Here is a 19,188-nt window from a genome sequence, read left to right on the forward strand (position 1 = left end):
AAAGTGGTATTGGTGGTCTGAAATGTGTAGGAAGCAGAAAATCCCACATAGGTTTTTAATTTACATATAGGTCTTTTCAGTAGGATGGTCTTTTATTGTTTTTAACTCAGCTCATGGCAGTGTCTGATACATAGAAAATATTGGCTGGTTTTGGCATGGCTTAAAAAAAATTGTGTAGACACACTGTCCCTTGATCCATCAAGAGAAAATGAGAGTAAAAGTCTAATTGTTTTATTTCTTGTAGTACCTTCAAAACCAGACATAATAAATTTGGATGTTATACTATTGGCAGTGGAAAATCATGGAGTAATTTCTGAATAGCCACTTAGTGCCTTTTAAATGTTGTTAAAGGAAGATTAATTTGAGAAATCTATGCAGGATAGTTTAGGTATTCTGTAAGGATGCATGTTATAGGAATCCTCTAGTATGATAGTTTTCAGAATGTGATCCCCAGACCAATAGCATCAGTATTATCTGGGAACTTGTTTTAGAAACGGAAATTCCCTGGTTCTACCTCAGATCAGCAATCTGTTCTGTTTTAAAACCTCTCAGTGGGATTCTGATGCATGCCTAAATTTTTGAGCTACTGCTGTAGTAGAATAAAAATATAATTTTGATATAGACCCCTTAAAAGCTAAAGGTTATTTATCTTTTTATGATGATAATATTCTTGGAAATATTTAACATAGTACCAGTCTTTGTCATTCTTTAGAATTAAATTATAAGTCTATATAAAGTAGTTTATATTATTAGAGCAAAATTATGACCTTAAATAGTTGAGTTCACTGGAAAAATAAAAACTTGTATGTATTACACAGGAAAATGATGTGGTTCTAAGTGTAGACAATAACTGGCTTATTCCAATTGACTTGCAGTATTGCTGAAGGGTTGGATTATTTAGGACCAAACTTTTCCTAACATAAGTCTCATTAAAAGAAAGTTCTCTAGTTTTTCATTGTTCAGAAGGAAGTCATTTACATATGCAATATGATGGAAATTTTGTAGTATGCGGCATAATCTTAGAGACCATTTTATTATCCTTCTATTTCCTGGTCAGCTTTAACATATTTTTAAATGAGGCACACGATTCCTGTGTTACATGAAATCATGTGTTAACATTAAGCTTTTTTAAAAAGCTTCAGATATCCACTTGATTATTCAAATTTTGCTCACTAATTTTCTGAGGACCATTTGGTAAAGTGTTTTATTTAATCCAGGATTTAAAACTGTCCATTCATAATTGGCCAGGCTTATATAAAAGGTCACATTTTAAATCTTTATCATCATTTTATAGCCATAATATGCTTATCAAAAGTTTGGCAGCAGTTTGAGTATTTAAGCACATAGACCGGTACTTTGAAGGGAAAAGTATTTTAACTTTTAAATTTAGTTTGAATATTTCTGCTCTTAAAAAAAAAAGACCTGGTATAGTAGTTCCTTATCTATTTAGTATGTACATGGAGCATGCTTTTAATAATATTTATTTAACTCTAATTCTTTGGTAACCTATTGTGTTTAAACCTTATAATAATTGGTAAAATTATTTAAATAATTGGTAAAATTCTCTGACTTGTAGAGTACGGAATGTTTTCAAGATGACTTGGGTAAAAAAATTTTTAAAATTAGGTGACATTAGTCACTTTGATCACAGAAAAATCTGAATGTTCTTGTGCCAACTTTAGTTTTAACAGTATAGCTTCCTGTAAACTCAGTCACGTAGTAATGTTGATTTGGTTGCAAAATAAATCTCTTTCCCTGAATTAAGTGACCTACTGTTACATATTTCCAGACTTGTATAAAATTATACTTGTAAATATTTATTGTTAAAATTATCCTTAAAATTTCATTTGGACATGTAACTTTTTTTTTTTTTTTTTTTGAGTGTGAAATTTAAAAATTGATTATGTAGTTTTTATCAAATGGAATGTAAAGTTTTATATCCATACTTGGTAGACACTGTAAATGTAATTTTAGGCTAACATGCAAAAGTAATTCTATAAGTATTGTTTAAATGTGTGAAGTCTGATAAGAAAGGAGTAGACTTTGCTACAATTTATTACAAAGCTGAGTTGTGTTTCGTTACTTATGTAAAATAGTATTTCTTTGTTTAGCTTCTTATAGTGCTAGGAGAATTGTGTAGTTGCATTGATTGGTTCCATGCAGTGGAAATCTGACCTTTAGCAGATGTTTGAGAAATTGCCAGCACAGCATGATTAGCCAACAAGACAGTTTTCCCCTTGTTATTTTTGACAGGCCTTTCATGGTTTAGTAGCATGCCAAAGAAATGTTTAAACTCTTTTTCATAATATCAAAAGCTTTCTAAAATATTAAGAACATGTTGAAAAATACTGATAAAACTTGATGAATTTTTTTCCCCAAATCATGGATTGCAGTTCAGCTAATTTTTAAATGTTCATTCATTAAAAACCAAACAGGAAACCTAAGAAAATCCTGATTGTTCATTGAATAAAATTTTGAGATTTAAAATATTTTTTCCTATGAAATTAATTATTATTAAAGCCTGATGTATATTATTTTTTTCTTTGGTCATATTATCCTTACACAATTTAAACATTATTTTAGTGTTCTTATTTAATTGTACCTTCTTTAGTTGCAAGTGTCTTCTAAAAAATGGACTTCTTAATAGGAGTTAAATGTACCAAAGAACAGTTACCCTGTCTGGAACTTCTAGTTAAGAGCAGGATGTTGCACGAATCCACGTTAACGCCTGTTCACTGAAGGGGATGGTATTTTTTAGAGAATGTAAAGAGTTCAGCTGTGTAGCTGTGGGAGTTCAGCAAGAACACTGTAATCTCTGTTTTCTTCAACTTCATCGATTGAATGTACAGGAAGGGGGAGAATGAGTGCCTTAACGTTTAAGAATTAAGTGATGAATTGACAGTACTAGCAGTTGCCAGACTGAATCTTTTCCTGCAGGTGCTGGTTTTCCATAGGGCATTGCAGTTGCTTTTTGATTGTGTCAGATATAGAAAGAAAGATTTTATTTTAAGGAAAGTGAGAAATATAATTTTATATAGTCTCATTTTACAGTATTATAACCATTTTGTATGTCTTAGGTTTATATGCTGGATTAATTCTTCCAAAGGATTATGATTTGTAGTAAGTGTTGGTGTACATGTGTGTATCACCTTAAAAAAAGAAAAAGGTGGAGTTTTTTGTTTGTTTTTGTTTTTAAGTCGTGTTCAGCATCAGGAGTTTCAAGAGTAACTGTGCTAAACTAAAATTAAAAAATAAAACACCTATGATGCAGTTCTGCTCAATCTACATGAACCATACTAATGGCCGATATCAACTGTGTTACAAGTGAAAACCAGTTTCATATGTTCATATATAAAAGCTTTAAAGGAAACATAGTTGATAATTAGTTTTCTAGTAATGTTATTATGTTCCAGTTAATCTTTACTATTGGTACTTTCTGATGAAAGTCATATATAAAGTTTTATTAGGTGGGAAAGATTTTTTAATTTAACAAACTGGTGGCTTTTTAGGAAATAAATAGATATGACACTAAAATTTATAGGTTTAATTCTAATGAAGTATATCTTATCTATAATACCTATAATATTAAATATTAATAGCAAAGTCATTTTATATGAAGAAAAATTATGTTAAGTGAGCTTTTCTATAAGTAACCATATGTTTCACATATACAGCTACACTTCTACATTTAGTCATTTTCAAAGCCAGTGGAGTGGAGCTATATCTTTTTTTTTTGGCAGCTGGCTAGTACAAAGATCTGAACTCCTGTCCTTGATGTTATAACAGTGCACTCTAACCAACTGAGCTAACCAGCCATCCCTGGAGTTACATCTTAACAGGGTATTAAGTTGTAGAGTTGGCAACAGTGGATGTGGTGGAAATGCATCTAATCCAATTCACTCTTAAGGTCTTGTAAAGATACCAGTCAGTTGTTTGTCAATTCATCCATTACAGCTGGCTTTTTTCTTCTAGTGTTGCAATATATTTTTTTATATGTATTTTGATAGACTGATTTTCCTCCATTTAGATTGTTTTCATATTCCTAAATACTAGAATCACATTCCGTTTCTGGGCAGGGTGCTCACATTATGAGAGTCATGAGGAAACAAACCTCTGGCCTTACAGCGATCAGGTTGACTTGAGATCTCTAGATTATTTCTCATCAAAAAATATAATGCAGAGTCAAGTATACTTTTTAAAGTTTACAAACTTGTTCACTAGGCAAGTTAAGGAGATAGTTTTCTTAATTTTTAATAATTTTAGGAGAAAATGGTATTCTCAGCACACTTTTGAGAAATCCAAAAATCTCTGTTAAAATGGATACTTTTCAGTCTTTCAGTATTTATCAAACACTCTTCACTCTGGTTCTCTTTCAGGTTTAGATTAACGTTTACTTTTCTTGATTCATCTGGGATTTATCAGTGTTTATAATTTTGAAATCCCCTAATTTTCATCACAAACATTTATAACTGTCTTCCATTCAACTTTTAATCTGAATTATGGAAGAAATCCAGGGAGAAATGTTTAAATGCCTCCTAAAGTTAAAAGATTTGCTTTGTTTAGATTTCTTATTACAAAAAAAAAAAAAAAAAAAGCCTCTGCCATTATCTTAATTCTTGATAACTTTTTTTTTTTTTTTTTTGACTCTTAGTGAAATAGAAGAGAAGTTTTCTAGCAGCATAAGGCAGCTATGAAGGGGCTTTTTCCCCACCAGAAAGGAATTTAGCAAACTATCTTACTAAGTAAGTAAGTCTAAGATTTCTCCTTCCCAATAATTGCCTCTGTGTAACACACAGTTTTCATACAGTACAAGAATATATATCTGTATTTTGTAACTCTGCTCAGGAAACCTATCTTAAAATATACACATATTAGGCTTATAATATGTCATAAATTTTAAAAAACATTATTTAACAGAGGTAGATTTATTTTACCAATACCATAGACTTAAGATGGTGAAACACAAAGAGAATAATAACCTATTTTGATATTCAACGGCCGATCTGTTAAAGTCCAAACAATTCCATCTCCTCAAAATAGTGCAGGATGCTTGTCTTTGACCTGTTTTTCCTATTATGTCTTTACGATGAATACACGCACATGTGCGCACGTTGGGAGATAAGACTGTTCTTAGGTATTTAGGAATTATATTGTATCTGCCTGCTTGATTAAAATGATTTAAGTCTTAAGATAATGCTGAACTACTCAGTCTTTCAACAGGAATTAATTTAGCAGCTATTTTGTAGTTGTTATTTTGATATGTGTACTATTTTATGTTTGTGTTTTGGCCTTTTATTTAGTTCTTTTAATTAAATCATGTCATATATAATATATACTATCCTTTGGTTTTTAAAAAAATACATATCTATCTACTTATATAACTACCAACCAGATCAAAATAGACAATGTTTCCAACACACCATACTTAACCTGTTACCTCTTCCCATTTTATACTGCCCCCCTGTTCTACTAATCTCAGTTCTGTCACCAAAATGAGATTTGCCTGTTGTTGAACTTTGTATAAGTGGATCATTAGATGGCTTTTTAAACTCAGTATAATGTCTGTGAAATTCTGTAATTTTAAGCCTTTAAGTTTGTGGTGATTTGTTATAGCAGCCTTAGGAAACCAATACATTTTATCCATATTATTGGATCTGCCAGCAGTTCATTCTTTTTATTGCTGTGTAGTAATATTCCATTGTATGAATACATTACTATTTATTTAGCTATTCTCCAAATGATGGGCATTTTGGTTGTTCCCAGTTTTGGGCTTTTGAATAAAGGTGTATTCACTTTTAAATTTTAGCCATCTGATGGGTGTGTAATATCTGATTATAATTTTAATTTGTATATTCTTGATGAGTAATATGGTGAATATCTTTTTATATGCTTAATGTACATTTGGATATATGTATTCCTTTTTGAAGTGCCTGATCAAGTCTTATACCCATTTAAAAAATTGTGCTTATTGTCTTTTTCTCTTTAATTTGTAGGAGGTCTTTATATATTGGGAATGTTAAGTCATTGACAACAGGACTGAAACTAGAGTGAGTCACTTGAGGCACCTAGGGTACAAATTTAAGGAGACATCTACTCGTAGTTCCCTCTGTTCCTGGATTTTATTTCCCCAAAGCATCCCTGTGGCTCACTCTAATTCAAGACTGACCAAATGTTATTGTATTAGAAAGGCCATCATATCTAAAATAATAGCACCCCACACTTCTAATGAAGTATATCTTATCTATAATACCTATAATATTAAATATTAATAGCAAAGTCATTTTATATGAAGAAAAATTATGTTAAGTGAGCTTTTCTATAAGTAACCATATGTTCAACACCTCTTTTTCTTTGTAGCACTTACCACCAACTGACATATATGTTGCTTTCTTATTTTCAGTCTGTTACCCTCCAAAAGAAAATATGCTCCATGAGAGCTGGGAATTTCTTTTTGTCCACTTGTGTTTACCTAGTTCCTAGAGCAGTGTGTGGCACAAAGTAAGGCTCAATAAATATTGACTATTGTTAACAATAGGGAAGTTGGGAGGTGCAAGTATCCAAAAGAAAGATGAATTCTATTTTAGACATGCCAAATATATATAGGGAGTAGATAAGGCATTGGATTAGGTCAGGAATGAGCAAACATTTTCTGTACAGTATCAAATAGTAAATATTTTATGCTTTGCAGGCCTTATGGACCCTGTCAAAACTGCTCAGCTTTGATGTCGAAGTGAAAAGCATCCATGAACAATAAGTAAATGAATGAATGTGGCAGTGTTTCAGTAAATGTTTATATACAAAAACAGGTGGTTGGCTTATGGGCCATAATTTGATGACCTTTGGACTTGGTAATGGAGAGCTATAAATATAAGACTTAGGAGTTTGATCTTGACTTAGAAGCTAATCATGATGTGTTTTATGTTAATAAAGTGAGATGAGGAAAGGAGGTATTCTAGGAGGATTAGTCTGGCAATAGTAGGTAAGCTGGAGGAGAAAAGTGATTGGAAATAAGGAAAATAGTTATGGAAAATTTAGGCTTATATGGAGCTTACTATATGTGAGGCACTTTACTGAATGCTTTACATGTATAAAGTAATATAATCCTTGCAAAAACCCTATGAGGTAGATAATATCTGCTTTTTTACTGATAAGGAAAATGAAGGACAGAGAAATTAAGTAATTTGCTTGAGATCACACAACGGTTGAGTGGTGGAACAGTACTTGAACCTAAACTGCTCCTCAGTGCTGTTTTACTGCATCTCGTTAAGGTAGAGTTAGCGGCTGAACTAGGATATTGGCAGAGAAAGGCTGGGATAATAATAAGAAATGTGAATGAATTATGGCTTGAGTGTAAAGACAGACTGAATTATTGGGGAAAGGTGAATGATTAGGGGAAAATCATACCAAGGATTGTACCAAGAATACTGGAAATTATTCTTTATAACTGAAGGAATGTAAAGGAGTTCATTAGGAAAGATGATATGTTTTGTATATTGAGATGATGGTAACACTATTGCATGGAACAGTATCACTGAAAATAAACAACTGAGCTTGGTTGAGAATATATGTCTGGAGATGCAAATCTGGGAGTCTGTAGCATTATTTCAACATATTCTGAGCACCTACTTTATACAAGATTTTGGGAAGTGACAGAATAAAGATGATAGGTTAAACAGTATGAGAGGAGGTTTTCTCCAAAGGACTGAATATAGAAAGAATTCTCGAAGATCAAGGCCTTGGGGTAGAAATACACCTTTATAAGTAGAGAGAAATGAGTAAATAAGTAGAGGAAATGAGATCATTAAGTAACAGGAAGGAAACCAGCAAAATTCAGGGTTGTGAAAACCTAAAGGAATATTTTTAATTAGGAAATAATGCTGTAAATATTATTCTCTGAATTTGGAAGTCAGAAAATTGTAAACATACGTGTTTTAGGGAATTGGATACATTTCATATATCCTTGCAATGGAACACTATTAAACTGTTAAAGTGGTTAGTTGATTTGATCTTAGTGATTACAGTGTCTAATCTAATGTATATACACTGAGAAGAAATAGGAAGAGCAATTGGAAAGTAATCAAACTAAAATGTTAGAATGTGACATGATTTTGAGCAGGCAGTATTAAAAAAAAAGATAGTACTTTTGATCTTGTTAAGTAATGATCTAATTAGCTTTTTTTTTTTGCAACTGGCTGGGCAACATCCCGTTTATTATATAGAAGCGTGCTCTGCTGAGCTGGGTGATAGGGGTTGGCTTTATAGGCAGAAAAGGGCTGAATAAGGAACAAAATGCAGATCGGTTGTTTCACAGTACTTTCTTTGTAGGGTTAAAGCAGTGGGGACTTCCTTATCCTGCTGGCTCAGGTAGACTTGGGCCCCTTTCTTTTGCTTGTTATGAATGTCCTGTGTTTTTGTTTTCGAAAACTGGCTCATTTTAGAATTGTTTTATTATGTGGCACCTAACAGGAATGACTGCATTCTGGTTTGGCCTGGTCTGTTGGACCTAGTGCAGTGACTGAGTCCAAAAAAATGGCCTCCTGTAAATTTTATTTAACAATTTTGATACCTGAAATTTCCTCTTTAAATGGAACATAGGATTAAATTAGTAACAGGATTTACCTGTCTTTCTCTATGAGTTCTATAGTAAACAGTAGTTTTAATATCATGGTGATTGAACTATAGCTGAATGTTTACTATCTTAGGACCCGAAAATTCTTGGAATTGTTTCATCGTAGGAAGACATGATACTTTCTTACTCACTTTTCTCCACTAGAACTCTGTAGTTCTCTTTGGTCTGGAGAGAAGTGACATGGTCCAGTCAGTGTACTTTGGAGTATTATAAAAATTAAACAGAAGCAGGCTGGTTAGTTCAGTCAGAGCTCAGCCTTATAACACCAAAGTCAAGGTTCGGATCTCCTTACTGGCAAGCCACCCCCCCCCCCCCCAAAAAAAAAAAATTAAACCGAGTATCATAGGGCTGGCCTGTGGCTCACTTGGGAGAGTGTGGTGCTGATAACACCAAGGCCATGGGTCCGGATCCCTATATAGGGATGGACGGTTAGCTCACTTGGGAGAGCATCAAGGGTTAAGATCCCCTTACCAGTAGTCATCGTTAAAAAAAAAAAAAGAGTATCATAGTACAGTATAAAAATAATATATAATAAAAATCTATATAAAATTACTGGTTTGGGTCCAGTATATTTTTTATCTTTAAAAAGAAGGTGCTAACTCAAGGAGAAATGAGACATATTGGAAAGGTTATTAGCTTGGAAGTTAGGGCTGATTTCTAGTTCTGGCTCTGTTGTTAACTGATATTGTGTCTCTGGATCCTTATGGAGCATTTTTCTAGTTTCTCAAATGGCAGTTTGGTATTCGTAGTGGTCCTGAAATTCACAAATATCATCACTTTGATTCACCTCCTCACTTGCTTTTTATTTCCTTCACCAGCACCAACAGTTAACTTTTTTGTGTGTATTACATTTTTGTTACTTTACAAATATTAGTTCATATTGGACTAAGTAGAGATCACAAAAAGATATGATTTAGGAGAAATCCATAGATGTTATGAGTTGTTGATGCTTTTTTGTTTAACCAGTTTTACTGACCAACTGAGTAATTTTTTCTGCACAAAAGCCATGAAGTAAATGTGATAAAATTTATGCCTTAGTGAAATATATCATAGCATTTTAGGGCCCATTTATAAAAGGTTAAAATATTTAAAATTTGGAATACCTAGGGTTTACTAGTCATTGGTTTCTGTGATAGATATTTGACAATGCTTCCAGACATTTAGAATTACCTCTCTTGTTGGATTCTTTTCCTGGACTCCATGGCTTGGTTTATTTTGATACCTTTGAATATTTCCAGAGGAGCAGACAATTCTATATCTGATCTATTCATTTATTAAAACATTATTTATGATTACTTACTGTGTGCCAGGACTGTGTGGCTAAGCAGCTCAGAAATTATTTCATCCTTCCTATAGCTTTCAGTCCATGGAAGCTGTTCTTTGTGTGTAATAAGGTTTTAGTTAGAAGTGGTTCCTAATGACCATGCCTTTGAAATCCTAGTAATACTTCTTATTAAATATTAGTAATTGCTGAAGTTAACCTACATGGGAAAGGAGAGAGAACATTAAAACAAACATTTAAAAGTTATATTTCTAAAATATCAAGACTAGATAAAAATGTGAAAACTAATTTGCATCCTACCATGCTTCATGATATAGTTATGATTTTGGTTAGATGGATGGCTGATGTTTACATAGTTGTGACTACATAAACACTGCTTTTGGTTAGCTACTTAGTATGTGTTGACTTTTAATTTCTTGGAAAAAAATTTTTTGGAGTTAATAATTGCTGTGCATTTCTCTATTCTCTGTGCACTTGTCTGTGATTTAATCAGATATTCTGCAAGTTATATAAAATATTTTCAGTACATTCAGGCACACATTTTAGGTGTCCTGTCAATTTTATTTTCAGGGGCTTTTATATCTGGATTGGGTCTCCAGATCTCTTCTAATCTTGTTTCACCATCAACCTGGTGATTTTCTTGCCTCTCTCATTGGATTCTTTTCCTGGATTCCATGTTTTGGTTTATTGTCTTGTATTGGTGGCGTATATCTTCCTGTGGTTTCTTAAGACATTTTTTGATGGCTTGTTCATCTGAAAATATCTATATTCTGCCCTCAGAATTGGCTCAGATCTCATTGGTTATAGAATTCTGCATTAGAGATTGGAAATTATTTTTCCTCTGAATTTTGAAAGCATCAATCAGTGTCTTTCAGGTTATGATGTTGCTTTTGAAGAGTCACATACCATTTTGCATTTTGGCTTTTTTATGTGGAAGAAACTTGTGGGAGGGCTGAGCCCGTGGCGCACTCGGTAGCGTGCTGCGCTAGCAGCGCGGCGGGTTCGGATCCTATATACGGATGACCAGTGCACTCCCTGGCTGAGCGCCGGTCACGGAAAAGAAAAAAAAAAAAAAAGAAAGAAACTTGTGGGAACTTTTCTTGTGTCTGTGCTTGGAAATTTCAAAATGACATTCATAGACTAGGTAAATTGATTTTCATCCGTTGTGCTTAGCTCTTGAGTTGTTTTTCAGTTTGGGAATTGATGAGTTTTAGATCTGGAAAATTTTCTTAAATTGTTTCTAAGATTCCTTCTTTTTTCTTTGTTCTTTTCTCTTTTCTGAAAATTTTGTATTGGGGTATCGAACCATATTGTTTCTTTTTTATCTTTTCTATATTCTTTTCATTGTAGTTACTAGGAATAATTTTCAACTTCATTTTCTAAATCTTCCATTGTGTTTTTCATTTCTGCTATCATAGTTGAATTTCCTAAAGCTCTTTTTTGTTCTCTCAACGGTCATCATTTTTTTGTTGTTGTTTTTTGGTGGGTTTTTTTTTTTTTTTTTTGCATTTCACTATTTAGATGTTTAAGCTCTCGTACTAAGTTTTTACAAGGTGGTGAACACTGACAAATTATTTCTCCCCACAGAACTGTAACCACATATTCCCAGACAGTATAAATATATGATTAAACTAACATAATGCACATTACCGTTTTATCAATTACATGATAAAACAAATTATCAAATATCCAAATATTAAGTTACACAGCTCAAAAGGTATATAAAATATTAAATATCTGCTCAATTCATTAGCAGAAATGCACTTCTTTTTTTTGCGAGAGAGGTTGGGAAGAGAAAGAAAAAAAAATCACACTTCAAACAAAAAAAAGTTAATAAAGCACTTCCAGTAAGTGTGGGGGAAAATTGTAAGAATTTCAGAAATTTTATGATTAAGAATTGTCTTAGCTACAATAACAAAGCATCTCTTTTTTTAAAAAGTTACTAAATTAAAGAGTATTCTACATGTTCTGCACAAGACAAAGGCAACATTTTACTAAAAAATATTTAGTAGCTCACTCCCACTGTTCTCAGGCCTTCCTTGTTAAGTTGTACCTCAAAGTGCAAACATTAAATTAACTATAAGCCTTTTTTGTCTGGAGACATTAAAGACATGCTTCTGTACAGTGTAGATTTTCAAAATGGAGGTTTTCATAATAACACAAAATGAGATTTATTAGAAAGACATTAAATAATCACTGTAAGACTTGGTTAGTGGTTACACAAGCCTGATGTATACTGGTATGGATGTGGGAGATGTAGACATAAAGTGAGCAGGCAAATGAGCATATAGGCCCTATTTTCTGTATTTGAAATGACTGAAGAAATAAGCCACATAAGGTCTAGAATGTTCATAGTTCCTGGGATTTTAGTTCTGTATGATACTAAAAATATATAAGTATTGTGGTGGGTATTTTGGTACCTAATCTTTCTGAATTTCTTATGTATTGATCAGATTTTGGCTTGGAACAGATTTAAGGAAGACATAACTCAATACCACATGATTTCAGGAAAGATCAGTTGGTACCAATGGTAAACACATTTTAAATGCTAAACAGCAAGAATCTTTTGCTAAGCATCCAAATAGTTTGATTGTAACCCATAGAGGCTACAATTCTGTCAAGCTTGTGTGGCCTGATAAAACTCTTTTCAGTACTCCTGTGGAAGCTTCATTAGACTTGATTCAATAAGCCAACATGTTGACTAATATGTACGACAAATTAGGTCCTCTCTCAAGTTCCACTTCGAAGGCAATAGCATCAGGCACCCCAGTTTTATTGAATGCAACAGTTATTTCTATGGCCATTGGAGTCATTGAAGTACAGCCGTATTTTAGGACGATACTTCTCTAAATTCAAAAGTTGCTTGCCATTAAAAGCTCCACACTGCTTTTGTCTTATGAATTCTACTGCATCTTCCTATTTCATTCCACCTTCAATTAATGCTAGGGCAACAGACACTGGAACTCTCCCATGGTCTGCAACACAAGTAACAGCAATATACCAGCCAGGTTCTTCACAAAACTTAATAATCACGAGACTTAACCAGTCATCAGGAATCTGGTTGGATAGTGGTGTGTCATCATCAAAAAGACAGTTGCAAACATTGATGCCTTTTTTCTCAAGAGTAGTTTTATAAGTTGCTTCACATAGTATTACTATTGTGGTAACTCCATAACTTCTTAAGTTCCTCTATAAATTTGTTTAAGGTTGCATTGGTTGGATTGTGTATAGTAAGAAATCTCATGTTCTTATATGTGACTTCCACAGGAGTTGGGCAGTTCATTCAAGTCATGTTAATTTAGTTAAAAAAAACTCAATAGGGTTATAAAAGAATTTTTAAAATTGAATACAGAAATGATGCAAAGAAACTGAAGTCTACTTCAAAATACTGCACTTGAAATTCTCAGTGCTTTGAGTATGAACTTGGGAGAAATTGTCAATGAAATGAACCTAACAAGAAGCAGCAGTTTTTCAATCCAGTAATCCTGAGGCAACAGTGGAAATGCAGTGAGGGTTCACCTCATCTATGTCAGAACTCTTGTAAAATGCTCTGCAGATTTCATTTCAACACTTCTGTGTCCAGGTTGACCACTCTTATGGGGTCTTCTTGGTGGAGCATTAATGAATTTCTACAGTTCACTTGTCTGCATGGAGGTCATGCTGTACCTGGCAATAATCTCCACTGCCCTTCAAAAACTGCATAAATGTGTGACCAAGAACACCACAGAACTGAGGAATATGTTTCCTCATTGAATGTTGTGGCATAATCATACAGCCAGACCCTAGGCGGAGGCAGCTGTAGGGCAGTGGATAGCAGTAGTTGTCACAGGATGACCTGGCTGTGCGAGGCGATGGCAGCGGCGATGCAAGCGGTGATGAGGGCACCAGACTACTATTCAGTGAGCGGCTCCCAGGAGAGAGCATCCCCAAGCTGGCCAGCTGCCAAAGGAACCAGTACATGCTTACTAAGGCAACCAATGGTCATTTATGTCGTATCTGTTTTGTCTTTTAATTATGGTATTTTTCTCTTATCTCATTGAGAATTTTAATATTAGGTTTCTTTGGTTTGTTTTCTTCTCCCTTTAGAGTCTTTGTTTTCTTCACGTCACTTTTTTCTCTATGTGTGTTTTAATCTGTTTTATATTTAATATTTTCCTCACATGAAATTTCTGACTGTTGTTCTTTCTGACTATTCATATTTAATAGGGTAATACTAAAATAAGCATATTGGGAGCTCTGAGCATGTGGGTGGGGTTTAATGACTGTAGTTTTATCTTTGAAGATCAGGTTATTTGCTTGGAGGAATACCTAATGTCTGTGTATTTAGGTCTTTAATCTCAAACTGGTCAGATTTCCCAGAGAAATCTACCAGTGTTTTGCCTGGCTTTTAAAGTTATGCCTATTGAGAGAAGAAAACATGTGAGTAGGGGCTAGTTTTAGACATATTCTTATGTCAGCTTTCATTTAAATTCTCCTGTTTCGGTAGTATTCTCCGCCTTCACTTGCTTTAATATGCTTCCGGATCCAGAGACTTTTCATAACCTTCTGTAGGGAATAAGTAAGTAGGAATTAAACCTTCTTTTCTACCAAAATGGTAGAGGAGGCAGTTACTAGGCTAGAGTCTGGGAGAGATCAGTGTGTCTAGCTGCTGCTTAAGGAGACCACAGTCAGTCTTGCTATTAGCCCCATTTTACCCCCAACCAATTTTTGAACTTTTGGGGGCTTCTTTGTTGCAAACTATTAGGTTTATCAGCTTTCCTCTTTTCTGGCTTTAGGTTAAGCTTCCTTCCTTTCACTAAGCCAGCTATCACTGCTATTGTGTTTTATTTTTTTTAATATTAGTTGAATCTGCCCATCTTTTTAATCTGTTGAAACCTAGGAATCCTCATCTTATCATCCAACATGTTTATTATTCTTAACTTTGAGTCCTACATTCCTTTCAGAGTCTGACTTTTGTATCATCTGAGTATCTTGACTGAACTGTAAGGATAGAATCCTTTGGAATGTATTTGGAGACAACCTATTAGTTTCACTATAGCTCTTGGTTAATATTGTAAGGTGTGGTTATTTATCCAGATATGAGTACCTAGTTTTGTTGTATTAATGAACTCTTATATATATATGTATATATATATATATGTATGTATGTATGTATGTATGTATGTATGTATGTATGTATTTTTGTCCTTTTTGTGACCGGTAAGGGGATCGCAACTCTTGGCTTGGTGTAGCCCGCACGGCGCTCAGCCAGTGAGCGCGGCCATGCCTGCCTATATAGGATCCGAACCTGTGCGGCAGGAGCGCCACTGCGCTCCCAGCGCCGCACTCTCCTGAGTGTGCCACGCGGTTGGCCCGAGCTCTTATATTTTATCATTTTACTGCTAAAAATATTTTCAGAGTCTTTCCTAACAATATTTTGCTTAAAAAAATCTAGTGTTTTAGTTATACTTGCCTATCTAAAAGAAGAAATTTATTTTCTTGAAAAAATTTTAGCATCACTTCTAGTGAAATAAAATTGGCTCTTGGTGCATGGGACCTTTTTCTTTTTTAATGCCTTCAAGCCATATTGCAAATAGTAGTTTTTGGATTTTTGATATGGATCAGTATTAATGGATGTTAAAATCCTTTTAAACTCGAAGTGTGTTTCTCTTATATATATTTTCTAGGAAACATTTTTCTCTGCCTCCAAAATCAGTTCATCTTAGAAATTGTTTTCTTTATCTATGATGTTTTGCAAACATTGGAGATGCATGCCTAATTCAGGCCTGGATTACTTAGACTCTGTAGACAAAAACTCATTTAAAAAGTGGCAAGGTATTTTCTTACTGCCTTCTTTTCTCATTTCAACTTCATTTACTTTTTAACTATGTTTCTTCTACCTTTTCCAGTTTTCTACTCAGTTCTCCTTGGTGGAGAAGATGGATGCAAAACAGAAGGTGTGAGTAGTTATTTGTTCTCTCCACATCCGTTAATATTACATCATTTTTCCTATGTAATATTCTTTTTTCTTCTTAGTAGTTCTTAGTTCATCCTCTTACATTTTCTTTTTTAATTGAAACATAATTGATTATACATATTCACAGGATACAGAGTTGAATATCAATACCTATGTACAATATGTGATGATCAAATCAGGATAATTAGTATATTCATCATTACAGAACGTAATCATTCTTTGTGACCTTTTACCAATTTCTCACTAATCACCACCCCCTCGCCTTCCCACCTATAATAACCACAGTTCTGTTCTTTCCTTTTGGAAGTTCAGTGTATTATTGTGATTGATCTTTCTTGTTTTCTTCTTTATTTTTTACCTCTCACAAGTGTGGAAACGTGATATTTCTCTTTCTGTGTCTGGCTTATTTCACTTAACATAATTTTCTCCAAGCTCATCCATATTGCTGTGAATGGCAGAATTTCATTCTCTTTTAATGGCTTGGTAATATCATTGTGTATATATACCACTTTTTCCTTATTCAGTTGTCTGTTGATGGATATTTAGGATTGGTTCCATCTCATGGCCATTGTAAATTCATCCTCTTACATTTCTGCCACCCAGTGTGCCTGTTTGGTTTTCCCTTGTATTATTTATAAAATATGGGGGTTGTGTGTGTGTGTGTGTTTTGATTATACATATCTGTGGGGTACAGAGTTGAATATCATTACCTGTTTGTAATATGAGGTGCTCAAATCAGGATAATTAGTATATGCAACTTTATTCAGTGTAATCGTTTTTTGTGGCCCTTTACCAGTTCGTCCCTGTCCCCCTTTTCCACCTCTGGTAACCTCAGTTCTGTTCTTTCCTTTTTTATTTATTTTTTTTTAGCCCCCACTTATGAGTGAAGACATGCAGTATTTCTCTTTCTGTGCCTGGCTCATTTCAGTTAACATAATTTTCTCCAAGTTCATCCGTGTTGCCGTGAATGGCAGAATTTTATTCTTTTTTATGGCCAAGTAGTATTCCATTGTGTAAATATACCACATTTTCCTTTCCCAGTCATCTGACAATGGACATTTACATTGGTTCCAACTCTTGGCTATTGTAAACAGAGCTGTGATAACCATGGGAGTGCAGGTATCCCTTTGACACAATGATTTCCATTCACCGTATATATACCTAGCAGTGGAATTGCTGGATCATATGGCAGTTCTATCTGTAGTTGTTTGAGGAAGCTCCGTATTGTTTTCCATAAAGGCTGCACCAATTTACAGTGCCACCAACAGGATAGGAGGGTTCCCCTTTCTCTGTGTCCTCTTCAGCATTTATTCTCTCCCTTTTTGCTTACTAACCAGTCTGGGGTGAGATGGTATCTTAATGTGGTTTTGATTTGCATTTCCCTGATGCTGAGTGTTGAGCATTTTTTTTTTTTATGTGTCTGTTGGCCATTTGTATATCTTCCTTTGAGAAATGCCTATTCAGCTCCGTTGCCCATTTTTCAGTCTGGTTATTTGTGGGGGTTTTTTGCTGTTAATTAGTTTGAGTTCCTTGTATATTGTGGATATTAATCCTTTGTTGCATGCAGAGTTTGCAAATATTTTCTCTAACTCTGTAGATTGTCTTTTCACTCTGTTAATTGTTTCTTTTGCTGTGCAGAAGCTTTTCAGTTTAATGCAATCCCATTTGTTTATTTTTCCTTTTGTTTTCTGTGCTTTTGGGGTCATATTCATAAAGCCTTTGCCCAGTCCTGAAGTGTTTGCCTAGTTCCTGAAGTGTTTTCCCTATGTTTTCTTTTGGCAGTTTTATAGTCTCAGGTCTTATATTTAAGTCTTTAATCTATTTTGAGTTGATTTTGTTATATGACCAGAGGTGCAGTTCTAGTTTCATTCTTCTACATGTGGATGTCCAATTTTCTCAGCACCATTTATTGAAGAGGCAGTTTTTTCCCCAGTGTTCATTCTTGGTGCCTTTTTTGAAGATCAGTTGGCTGTTGAGTATGTGAGTTGATTTCTGGTTCTCTATTCTGTTCCATTGTTCTGAGTGTCTTGTTTTTATTCCAGTACCATGCTATTTTGGTTACTATAGCTTTGTATTATAATTTGGAGTCAGGTAATGTTATGCCTGCAGCTTTATTTTTTTTTGCTCAGGATTGCTGTGGCTATTCAGGGTTTTTTCTTGTTCCATGTGAGTGTTAGGGTTATTTTTTCTATTTCTGTGAAGAATGTCATTGGTATTTTGATGGGGATTGTGTTGAATCTGTAGATCACTTTGGGTAGTGTGGACATTTTCACAATGTTAATTCTTCCAATCCAAGAATGTGGAATGTCCTTCCACTTTTTTGTGTCCTCTTTTAATTTCTTTCAACAGATTTGCAGTTCTTGTTGTAGAGATCTTTCACCTCCTTCTTTAGATTGATTCCTACTTGTTTTATTCTTTTGGTAGCTATTGTAAATGGACTAGCTTCCTTGATTTTCTCTTTCTTTTTTTTTTTTTGGCTAGTTTGTTGTTGGAGTATAAAAACGTTCCTGATTTCTGTTTATATCAAATTTAGTTTATTTTGACAATGTTCTTATAAGATTTTTGATGTTAATTTGTAAACATTCTTATTTTTTTTTCTCCTTCCATTATTTATATATCTCCTTTTAAAATCTGACATCAGAAAGCTACGTAGCCACATTGTTTCACTCACTCATCCCCCTTATTTATTCAGTCCACTGACATTAAGTTCCTAACATATGTCAGACCCAGGGAAATCAAATATTGAAAAGATACTACTTTCATTATTAGAGTTTATACTTTCATAGGGAATATCTCCTCTCATTTCTTATTAGAATTATTCACATCTGTATAATTAAAAACTAACTTTTGCTTTTTGGTCTCCCATCCATACTGTCAAGTATTGTTTCCTTTTGGAGCTATGTGTGGTACAGTAGTCCCCCATTATCCACAAGGGATATGTTCCAAGACTCCCAGTGGATGCCTGAAACCTCAGATGGTACCAAACCCTATATACACATACATACCTATGGTTAAGTTTAATTTATAAATTATGCACAGTAAGAGATTAACAACAATAACTAATAAAATAATAACTAACAAAATAGGACAATTATAATATATGCTATGATAAAATTTCTGTTGAATGTGCTCTATCTTTCTCTTGAAATATCTTATTGAACTGTACTCACCTTTCTTCTTCTTGTGATAATGTGAGATGATAAAATGCCTAGTGATGAGATGAAGTGAGGTGAATGATGTAGACATTGTGACATAGCATTAATCTATTACTGCCTGTCTGATGATACATCAGAAGGAGTATCATCTGCTTCTGGTGATTCC

At 33.9% G+C, this 19,188-nt stretch overlaps 1 protein-coding gene and 1 pseudogene across 3 annotated transcripts in view; one reads left to right on the forward strand and one right to left on the reverse strand.

Annotated features, from left to right (window-relative positions):
* The window catches only part of JMJD1C (jumonji domain containing 1C), a 330,011-nt gene that overhangs the window by 86,296 nt on the left and 224,527 nt on the right, over positions 1 to 19,188 (forward strand). The window lies entirely within an intron of this gene.
* Positions 12,684 to 13,203, reverse strand: LOC134382663 (protein tyrosine phosphatase type IVA 1-like; annotated as a pseudogene).

This window comes from Cynocephalus volans, chromosome 7 (assembly GCF_027409185.1).
Source record: "Cynocephalus volans isolate mCynVol1 chromosome 7, mCynVol1.pri, whole genome shotgun sequence".
NCBI lineage: Eukaryota > Metazoa > Chordata > Mammalia > Dermoptera > Cynocephalidae > Cynocephalus > Cynocephalus volans.